The 11,663-nt window shown below is 42.4% G+C and overlaps 1 protein-coding gene across 3 annotated transcripts in view; it reads left to right on the top strand.

The window, feature by feature from the left end:
• Window positions 1-10,496: 10,496 nt before the first annotated feature.
• LOC125235130 (G-protein coupled receptor moody-like) overlaps window positions 10,497-11,663 on the top strand; it is a 106,530-nt gene continuing 105,363 nt past the window's right edge. For all 3 annotated transcript variants that reach the window (XM_048141570.1, XM_048141571.1, XM_048141572.1), the window contains exon 1: window positions 10,497-10,746. The gene's annotated coding sequence lies outside the window, so the exon portion shown is untranslated. The remainder of the gene's footprint in view (window positions 10,747-11,663) is intronic.

The raw sequence follows: 11,663 nt of genomic DNA, 5'->3' as shown, positions 1-11,663 counted from the left end.
TGGGACGCAAATGACACCAGTCACCTCACGCCACTTTGCCCACGCAGCCGTTATGCGAGTCTTGATGTCATTGTCGGTGTCCCCGGACGCATGAAATACAGATCCCAGGTACTTAAATTGATCAGTACAGTCGACAACTTTATCGCCTATGCGTACTGGCGCGGGACCCTTAATATTGCAGGCCATGTACTCCATCTTCGCCACATTTATCTACGACCATGTATTACCAATTTATATAGTTTTTTAGAAGAACTTTCTGAAAATACACACTGTTAACTGGATTTTGACTCCCAGTTCTTATACCACATAACTAGAACTAGAAACTGTTCAGAAGACCTTCTGCGAGTTTCATTGCACTTTTACCCTTGCCCAAACCTGATGACTCACTGGCTCATTCCGCAAAAGAGAAAGTGGACTTTCCTTGCTCTCTGTTTGTCTGTCTTCTTTTCAATATTGCCTGGGTTCAACCTAGCAAATAAGCGTTGAAAAGGGATGTCCGCTTGCTGATTTGAAAACAGTTTTAAGTACCTTGAAGACCACCAGCTCAATATCGACCGGCAGTACGGTCTTCGCCATGGTCGAGGCGCTGGAGACCTCTTTGTCTATCTTACTTGTCGTTGCGCCACAGCTATAGAGAGCACTGGCTGTTAGCCTGGATATCACAAAGGCCTTTTATAGGGTTTGGCGTAAGGCTCTTCTCTTTAAACTGACCTCGTACTGTCTTCCTAAAGGGTTGTGCACATTGGTTCCTGCTTCCTGTTTAGGCGCACCATTTCAGTCGTCACTGTCGGAATAAGTATGCTCGAACTATAAGCTCATAAACGTTGGCGTATCCTAAGGATCTGTACTGTTTACCTTGTTCCTTCTGCGATTCAATGATTTATTGTCTGCTAACAATATTCACTGCTATACAGATGATAACACTACCGATAGCCGTTATACAGGTAGTGCAAAAATGCCTCCCCTGAGCAGTAGTCGGAGAATAGGATGCAGTATAGTTGCAACCTTGTGTCTGAGATCAATACGTTTCTGGTCTCAGAATTGGGTAATCTTAACCTAGCCCAGTTCAAACAAAGTATGGTTAGTGCATTTTCTACTAATAAAACACCATTTGTCACGGCGCCAAAGTTTCAGGGCATCCCTTTTACCATCTCTAACCAAAAGTATGGATACTTGATGCTGATATTACGAACCATATCCAGTTTCGAAGTCATGTGAAACATGAAGCTAAATTGGGTTCCAACGATTGAACAGGGCCAAACTACCGGGTCAGCGTCAGCGACTTTCGTTATATAAAGCGCAGGTTCGACCTTAATATGTCCCCATCTCTGGTCTGGCGCTCCGCAATACCAGCTCCTTCCGCTTGACTCCATCCAACGGCGGCGGGCAGTTCGGTTTGTCAGCAAATTTATTGACGGCTTAGATTAGAACCTGTCAGCGCCGTTGGAATGTGTAGAACATTCAAAGAGAGCGTTTAGACAGTGGGGATATTAGGAAGAGCTTTTTGTATACTACCGTCTCAAATTGTTACCCACGGCACTCGCCATTTTTGACCTCTCATAAGCAACGGTTAATTGCATAAAATACTATAATGAAACTAAAGGGACACGGGGTACGCGCGTTTCATTTGTTTGTATATACATATTCAATGGATTTTAATATTATTAATCTCGTATGGTTCTCTATTTCGGCGCGAAATTCAAACTATCGGCGGCGGCGGCGGCGCGCTGGCTCCTCGTAGCGGCGGCGCGCCGCGGCGGCGCGCATGTCTATTTCTGAGTTACCTAAGTACTTACTTACTTACTTACTTCACTGGCTCAGCGACCCAAAAAGGATCTTGGCCTCCAACACAAGAGATCGCCACTCTGCCCTATCCTGCGCCACTTCACGCCAGTTGGGTACACCAAGTGCGGACAGGTCTTTCAGGGCTTCCTCGCACCAGCGATATCTACCTAAGTAATTAGTAGTAATTGATTTATGATACCTCCACCTTTACGCGAGCCGTAATCAAAAATTTTGGAATGGCATGACTACCACTTGTAAATTTAACTTGTAGCTTCGAGAAATGGGCCTCAGGGGCCCCAAGGGGCCATTTCTCAAGACTCAAAGTTACAAATAATAAATAGTTAAAAGTCGGGACTTAATCGCGTATGCCTACATAATTAATCTGACCTCCAACGTTTCAGTTTTGAAATTTTACTTGTAGATTCAAGAAATGGGCCCCAGGAGCTCATTTCTCAAGACTGAAAGTTACAAGTTACAAGCGGAAGTCTCTTCCCCACTTGTCATATTAGACATTGACTCCCACTTGTAAATTGTAACTTGTTACTTCGAGAAATGGGCCCCAGACAGTACTTAATATAAGTTTATATTTAAATTGTTTTAAGTTAAAAACGAATATCATCGATGGAATCAGGCGTTACTTTGCGGAAATCCATGTCAATCTAAATCTAGAACATCATTATCTAATCCGCGAATACATAACGTGCAAGTCAATCAGTATCTGTCCACTTGTCACGTCTGTAAGTATAACGGGCATTTAAACAATGAAAACCCTTCTACATTTTTTGTAACTCACGTAATCAGAATTACGACTAATATGCCTAATGTCCTCGGCTAACGACATTGCTAATTATTAGAGAGCGGATTTCATGTAGCGATTTAAATATTAATATGGATATGACTCGCATAATTTATTATTTGTTTGTACGTGTTTTCTACACACAAAAAAATTATAAAAGTAAAAGCCTTTTTGGATGATTTTGTGAATATTAAGCAAAAATAGTAATGATAATAAATGCTACCTCTGTTCCAGGCACTCGAGCCATCCACCACCGTGTCGGAGCAGCGGCTATCGGATCAGGTGCGCGTCATTCAGCGGTCAAAGCGGTTGGATGACGCCACACTTGATCGGCTCCGCCAGGAGGCTCTCGCTACTCGCGCGGACCCCGCCTCGGGGCGGGATTTGCCCGCCATGTCGCCGGACCCGGTGCCCGAACCCGACCTGGCACCGGAGGCGCCGCGGGTTGATTCCGGTAACGACGGCGGGGACTTCGCGAGTCAGAGCGAGAGTGAGCCTGCCAATGAGCAACTGAGGAGGTCTTTGGAAGAGGCGATTACGCAGTATCGCTCCACAAACAATCCTAGGCCACGATTACCACGTCTGCCCATGAATAGACGCAATCTAGCGCTAATAGGAGCCTTAAATGCTTTGCTAGATCCATATATGCGGACTAGTAAAGATCTAGATGATACACACTCGATCATGTACTGCGGGGCCATCGCGGCGTGCCGTGTTGCTCGAGTCAAGTTTCCGGACGCTGACCGAGCAACTAGGACCGCCGAAGGTGTCCCTGCATGGCAAGTACGGATCGAGCGTCGTATCAACTCGTTTAGGACTCTAATTGCAAAGTTGATCTGCTTCAGAGGGGGTAATAATCGCCCCCGAGTAATGCGCTTTGTGAACCAGGCGTTCGCGGGGACGGACATCAGGCCCCGCGACTATTTGGCCAATGTCACAGAGCGCATCGACTTCCTGAAGCAGAAAGTCTATGCATGGGCAAGCCGTATTCGCCGCTACAGAAAGCGTGTGGACCGATTCCAGCAGAATCGTCTTTTTCAAAGCGACCAAAGGAAAGTATACCGAAGATGGGAGGAAACCGACCCTCGTGTGTCTGACGTGCGGCTGCCGGATGCTACTGCCATGTCTGATTTCTGGCGTAGCATCTGGTCGGTGCCCGTCGAACACACGGAGGGTGAGTGGATGACCGTTGTCGAACGCGAGTGCGAGAGCATCGAGCCTATGGGGGCTATCACCATCAGCCCCGACGACGTAAGTTGTGCTACCCGTACGGCCCAGAACTGGATAAGTCCTGGATTGTCGCTAACAACATTCTGGCTCCCGCTCAAAATGGATGTAAGGTTGGGTCCCGTGGTACCAAAGAGCTCCTCCTCATAGACATGACCATCTACCAACAAGTTCGGCGGAACAAGGGGGCCATCTCGGCCGCTTGGATTGACTATAAGAAGGCCTATGATTCGGTGCCTCATTCATGGCTGAGAAGGGTATTGGAGCTGTATAAACATGATGCAGCTTTAATATCCTTCCTGGCTGCATGTATGAGGCAGTGGACCACAGTCCTTCGTCAACCAGGAGGCAGAGATGGCCCCCCTGGCCCGCAGGACTTCATAAGGATTGAGCGAGGAATATTCCAGGGTGACAGTTTGAGTCCATTATGGTTCTGCCTAGCTCTGAATCCCCTCAGCACGCTGCTGAAGGATTCTGGGCTAGGTTGCCGGCTTCGGAGAGAGGGTGAAGTCATCTCTCACCTTCTGTACATGGACGATCTCAAACTATTTGCACCGAACACCCAAGACCTGATGGTGCTATTGAAAACCACAGAAGTTTTCAGTACCGCCATCAGAATGGAGTTTGGTGTCGATAAGTGTGCGGTCATGCATGTGCAGCGGGGGGAGGTTGTAAATTCAGAAAATTTACAACTTTCTGAGACGATGTCGTTCAGATCTATCTCTGAATCAGAAACCTATAAGTACCTTGGTATATCACAGTCGTTGGGTATTGAGGATGTTGGCATTAGACGGTCGGTGAAGGAGCGCTTTTTCAGTCGGTTGACAAAAGTCCTTAACAGTCTTTTGTCAGGAGGCAACAAAGTGCGCGCCTTTAACGCCTGGGTAATGCCTCTACTCATATACTCCTTTGGCATACTACGGTGGACCCAGACTGAGCTGGACGCCCTGGATCGGAGGGTCCGCTCACTGCTTACCACACACCGTATGTTACACCCGCGCTCGTCTGTTATGAGATTGTACATCCCACGGAAGTGCGGAGGTCGAGGCTTCCTAAACGCCAAAGATCTCCACAACCGTGAGGTGTACAATCTCAGGAATTACTTCCTTAACAACGAGTGCGGGATGCATCGTGATGTGGTGGCAGTGGACGGAAACCTCACGCCGCTCTCCTTGGCGAAACAGAACTGGCGCAAACCTGTGGTACTAAGTACTGCGGACCGCAGGGCGGTATGGGAGAGCAAGCAGCTACACGGGCGGTTCTACAAGGCCCTCATGGGACCCGATGTAGATCTGCTCGCATCGGTGAACTGGTTACGATTCGGGGACCTCTTCGGAGAAACCGAGGGTTTTGCCTGTGCAATTTCGGACGAAGTTATGATGACGAACAACTACCGGAAATATATCCTGAAGGACGGTACGGTCGACATTTGTCGGGCATGCCGCCGTCCCGGAGAGTCACTCAGGCATATTATTTCCGGTTGTTCTCATCTTGCTAACGGCGAGTACTTGCACAGACATAATCTCGTAGCCCGGATCATTCACCAACAGCTTGCTCTTCAATACGGCCTTGTGGACCGCGAAGTACCGTACTACAAGTACTTACCTGCGCCAGTTCTCGAAAATGGTCGTGCCACGCTCTATTGGGATCGATCTATTATCACTGACAGGACTATTGTAACCAATAAACCTGACATTGTGATAATAGATCGACTGCAACGCCGGGCAGTGCTCGTTGACATCACCATCCCCCATGATGAGAATCTCGTGAAAGCCGAGAAGGACAAGTCCAGTAAGTACCTAGACTTGGCTCACGAGATAACCGCCATGTGGGATGTTGAATCAACGATCATTGTTCCGATAGTCGTTTCAGCGAACGGTCTCATAGCGAAGAGTCTCGACCAACATCTTAAGAGACTCTCGCTAGGTGGCTGGATCAAGGGCCAGATGCAGAAGGCGGTGATCTTGGACACAGCGCGGATAGTTCGACGGTTCCTCTCTCTGCAGCCCTAACCACCGGCAGCTTGGGCCCTGCCCCGCTGCTGGCGGCACCCTAGGTTAGGTTTTTTATAATGTGTTTATATATTTTGTATTGTTTTGTATGTGGTTTTGTATTTTACTTTTATAATCATATTATAAAATAACCTAATCTAAGAGAAAAGATAAATAAAGGAAATAAAATTAATAAATAAAAAAATGTTTGTTAATTTTTGATAATTTATTTATATACGTTCTTGTAAAAACTTCTATATTACGACTCAAAGAATAGAAAAATCAAAATAATTCGCTTCTTGAATACAAACTCCTTTATTTAGAATAAAATACTTACTAATAAAATACTAGTGATTTACAAAAATAACTACATTTAAAGAAAAGAAAAATTACTCTTACAAAAAATAACATTAATTTAATCTAATTAGTCAGCGAAGTTTGCGGTGTGCGATGTAGATGCAATAGATTGTAAGACCTTATTACAATCCACATGTCATGTAATTAAAAAATTGCACTAATCATATCCATATTAATATTTAAATCGCTACATGAAATCCGCTCTCTACTAATTATCTACAAAAGTTGGTCCCTCGCGAAGTATTTTGTACAATTTAATTTAATTTGTTTATTTTCTTTTTATCTTGCTATGTTAAAAAGACAAAAATATAAATAAAATAAATATTGGGGACACCTTACACAGATCAACATAGCCCCAAACCACTAAGCAAAGCTTGTACTATGGGTGCTAAGCGACGATATACATACTTAAATAGATAAATACATACTTACATACATAGAAAACATCCATAACTCAGGAACAAATATCTGTGCTCATCACACAAATAAATGCCCTTACCGGGATTCGAACCCAGGACCGCGGCTTAGCAGACAGGGTCACTACCGACTGAGCCAGACCGGTCGTCATATATACAAAAAACTAGCTATTTACACAATATTATTAACATCCTCCCCATTGACAGTTCGAGCCCAAAATCTGACCATAGAAACAAAAGACGCACAGCACGGAGGTTGGTAGTTCCTTCGCCTGCAAATACGATGACATTAACTGGCCTGGCCCCGTAGCCGAATGGCATTTCTCCGACGCCAAACGAAAGCGATACGCCGCTGGCTCTGTCGCGCCAATACGCAAGCGCGATAGAGATAGATATCTACTAGCGATTCGTTTCGTGAGCGTTTCGTGAGCGATTGTGCCATTCGGCTAGCCACCCTGGCCCCGTAGCCGAATGGCATTTCTCCGACGCCAAACGAAAGCGATACGCCGCTGGCTCTGTCGCGCCAATACGCAAGCGCGATAGAGATAGATATCTACTAGCGCTTCGTTTCGTGAGCGTTTCGTGAGCGATTGTGCCATTCGGCTAGCCACCCAGATCAAACTTCAAAATCAAATCTAAATGTAAAATTTATCAAAAACGTAATTAGCTGAATCTGAGGCTGGCCAATGAGCCCAAAATTTATCTTTACTAACTTTTTTATGCCGAGATTTCTTTGACCGTCTATAATTCTAGATACCTACTAATAATGCACGTCATCCACTTTTTTCGAAGGCACATATCGGCGCAATCGATCCCAAAATCGTATCAAAATTACATCACAAACGTTTCAAGTCATTTGTTCAGAATCAGGCGCTTGTCTTTACATTTTTACCAGCGACTTGACTACTTATTCCAAGCGGACCTTTCTATTTATGCGACTACTCATCAGTGACGGCCAGCACTAGGTCAAGGAGGGGTCACCGCATTGTCGGGGCAGTTTTTGGGTTATCTTTGTCTGTTTAGCTCTTTTTAATTTCTACTCTTTTTGGTTAGACTGTACGCAGGTTCAGTATCTGAATGACACAGTGGCTGTATCATGGTCGTGCTTTTGTCACTTGTCATATCATGCGTCACTTTCGCACTTACATATTTGTTAGAGCGTGACAGACATGGTGACAAATGATAGACAGCCACCTTAGCCCTGCAACTATGGATGGATATGATGTCTTACTGGCACTCCGGAGCAGCTGCATGCGGTATGTTATTAGGAGCTTTTAAAAAAGTGTATGTGTCTAGCGTCTCACTCCTAATTATTATAATGAAAAAAGATATCCGTTTATCAATAATCAATATAGGCGGGGATTTTTTTTTATGTCCTACCAAGTAATATGTAAGGTCAATACGGGTAATTAAGTGTGTCATAATCATAAGGGTAAGTGTGTCTAGCCTTCACATTTTGCCTTATTACTCATTGTCACAGGTGGGTTTGCGCGTTCATACTTTTGCTTCTTGCTACTCACGATTAGTGGTAGACGAATATGGGAAAGCCAGACCCATTTCGCCTTATTACACACTTAGCCGTATTGACCTTACCTATAGTGAGTATGAAAATGAAATATTTATTGATAACAATGGTTACAAGACTTACAAGTTAGTTTAAGAGAGTTTAGTTGGACTAACCTTTTACATAATATACTTACTTAGTAGTAGTTAGTATACCTATTACATACCCCCTCGTGCAGAAGGGTTAAGTAAGTAATATATATTTATAAAAAAATTCACTTTACTAAGTACTAACTTAGCTATTTTTTCCCATTAAGTCAAAATGTCAAGAGGAAATCCATACTAATATTATAAATGGGAAAGTTGTGTGTCAGTTTGTTTGTCCGTCTTTCACGGCAAAACGGAGCGACGAATTAATGTGTTTTGTTAAATGGAGATAGTTGACGGGATGGAGAGTGACATAGGCTACTTTTTGTCTCTTTCTAACGAGAGCGCAGCCGCGGGCAAAAGCTAGTGATTTGTATATATTATACCCCCTCCATTCATAATTCAGCTCTTTTTACCTTTATACACGTTACTCATCTATTCCAGTTTAAGTCATCAATGGCACAAACTGGCCACCATACTGAACTTAATAGCAAACACTAAAGACCGATCTATAAGAATTAAACAGCCACCATTCACTCAATTATAGACTTTAAGGTGACGTCATAAGAGCGAGACTGCGCCGCGTGGTTGGTATAATGACGCAGCCGGCAGGAGCGGCGTGTGAGTCACTCCGGTGTCCCTCCGTTGTATTGACAATGGCGACGTAAATTAAAAATGTAAGATAGTTCACTTCATAGTTAGGCCCTCCGCTCACGAGGCTACTCTCAAGCGACTTTCGTCTCATACGCGTATGATACGCGTCGCTCGTGAGTAGCCTGCATACAAATTAACGTCGCTCCGCACACGACGAGACGCGTCTACGACCCGTATGCTACCAGTCGCACGCGACTGTCATTGCTGGTCGCACGCTACTCGAGTCGCATGCACGTTGCAAACAAAAATGGCGGTGGATCAAAAGTTTAATATTCGATTTGTCCAAGAAGTGGAAAATTATCCGTGTTTGTATAATTATAAGCTGCCAGAATATATGAGAAAAGATGTGGTGAAAAAGGCGTGGAATGATATTGGCAAAAAAATGAATATGACAGGTCAGTATAGGTATTATATTTTGTTTTTATGAAATGAAGGGTTTATTTACCTACTATTATTACATTAACCTACTACAAACTATGAAGGGGTGAGTGATAAATAACGTCACGATTCAAAATTCATCGTGTTTCGCCTTGTAAATAGTACTACCTAGCTACGAATGTTGCACTGCAAATGATAAAAATCGTCTCAGTTGCGTAGCACTGTGTGCGGAAACGAGTAGCATACCAGTATGCAACCATGAATTGCATTGCAATCGCGTCGCTTGAGAGTAGCCTCGTGAGCGGAGGGCCTTACTCGTTTAAATTTCGTCGTAGATTTTTAATATCCGTAAATTGAATTTAGTTATTTTTTTGATAATTGTTATTTATTTATTTATCTTATAACGTTTCTTTTTTCGTTATTTTATACTATATGCATTTACGCGTCAAAACAACGCCTTTGTCAATGTACTTATTGCAAATAGAATAGGTATTTCTTTTCAATTTCAATTGTATACCTAGTGATGCGATACAAAGCGAAACAAGCATGACACAAACTAACCGATTTCGGGTCAGGTACGATTTCAGCGTACGCTGTATTTGTACGTACGTGCTTTGTTATTACAGTTATTATTTTCAATAGGTATATATTATTTTTTAATTATACATTAATATATTTAGGTACTTACACATAATTTCTGATTATAAAGACCACTGATCAACTTCCGTGTCTCGATTTCAATAATTGAGTTAAACATGTCAACCATTTTACATTTTTGGAAAGGGTATGACATAAATAATTCGTTTTTGTGATTATGACGAAGTTTCGTAATTTTTTTTTCTAATCGCTTTTGTTAACCTTTTATTTCTTTTATACGTATATAGATAACATTTACATGTTTTTTATGTTAAAAAATATCCTTTAGTAATTGGAGTACAAGTAAAAAAATCCTTACTTTTTTACAATTTACATTCATAGGCCAGGTAGAATTTTAAAAAAAACTTGCATAACTCAAAATCTACTGATTTTCGTCCTAACTCGTTGACTGAGCTAAAAGCATTACAAAAAACTTATAGAATGTAGACCCTTTGAAGGTATCGATTGAATTAGCAGTCACCTGTGATACGAGTACTGTACATATCATAAACTATCTAGTGAACTATCTGCGCCTCTTTACTCTGTCGCTTGCGCATACGCATTGTGCGCTATCGTTTCTCGTTATGTCAGTGTGACACATGCCGTGGTACCGAACGCACGTGTTTCCACCTCCCACTTTGGCGCGAATATTAAATCGTAAAAAATAATGTACCTACCCAAAACTTAATAAAATATTGTGATGACAGAGACCATTAGGTACATAACTAGGATTGTGTTTTTAACCATACTTTACTATGCAGTGATAAGTGTGTATAAAGAAATAAAAAGATATTTGAGTGTGTTCGAATACTTGGAACAATCACACTGATCGGATTGCAGTTTTGAAAACATTACGGTAAGTTATTCAAATAATCTATTAAAGATTTTGCAACTACCTTACGTTACGTGTGATAAAAGTACTTATAGTTTATTTTTTGGGTGCCTAAGTATAAAGGTGTTTAAACAATTTATACAGTATGTATTAAATATTCTTTAGTAAATATTATATTTTTTATACCATGTGTAATAGAAGAACTTACATGTTCAATCGTAAATTAATTATCCATACTAATATTAAATGGAAAAGTGTGTGTGTCTGTTGGTTTGTCCGTCTTTCACGGCAATACGGAGCGAAGAATTGACGTGATTTTTTAAGTGGATATATTTGAAGGCATGGAGAGTGCCATAGGCTACTTTTTGTCTCTTTCTAACGCGACCGAAGCCGCAGGCAAAAACTAAGTAAAAATATAAATTTATACTACGTCGGTGGCAAACAAGCATACGGTCCGCCTGATGGAAAGCGGTCACCGTAACCTATGGACGCCTGCAACTCAAGGAGTGTCACAAGCGCGTTTTGCCAACCCATTAGAACCGTGTACATTCCCTTTTGCTGTGTTAAGTACACAGCAAAAGGGAAAAGGGGGAAACTATTCATTATCTAGAAAATTAATTAATTAATGTTAAATTTTTCGGGGTCTGAAATTTATAATATTAAATAGGTATAAACCTAACATATTAGTTACAATTTGGTTAAAATTATGTCGAAGACTGTTCTCATTAGGCCCTATTTCCGATTCTGCAGCATCTATAGTCTAAAAAATACCTATAGGTAGGTAACTAACTACCTACATATCACTGTTGATAGTGTTGACAGCCAAACAGGGAAACTACGTTAGCAACCCATGTTCACAATAGATTACTCACCCACCGTGACTTATTACAAATTACCCTAGAAACCGCGTTTCCTATTATTGCAAGCTCGCGTCATTTCCT

The sequence above is a fragment of the Leguminivora glycinivorella genome, chromosome 17 (genome assembly GCF_023078275.1).
Source record: "Leguminivora glycinivorella isolate SPB_JAAS2020 chromosome 17, LegGlyc_1.1, whole genome shotgun sequence".
Lineage (NCBI taxonomy): Eukaryota > Metazoa > Arthropoda > Insecta > Lepidoptera > Tortricidae > Leguminivora > Leguminivora glycinivorella.
The sequence above is the reverse complement of the archived record's forward strand: the minus strand, read 5'-3'. Positions and strand labels throughout refer to the sequence as shown.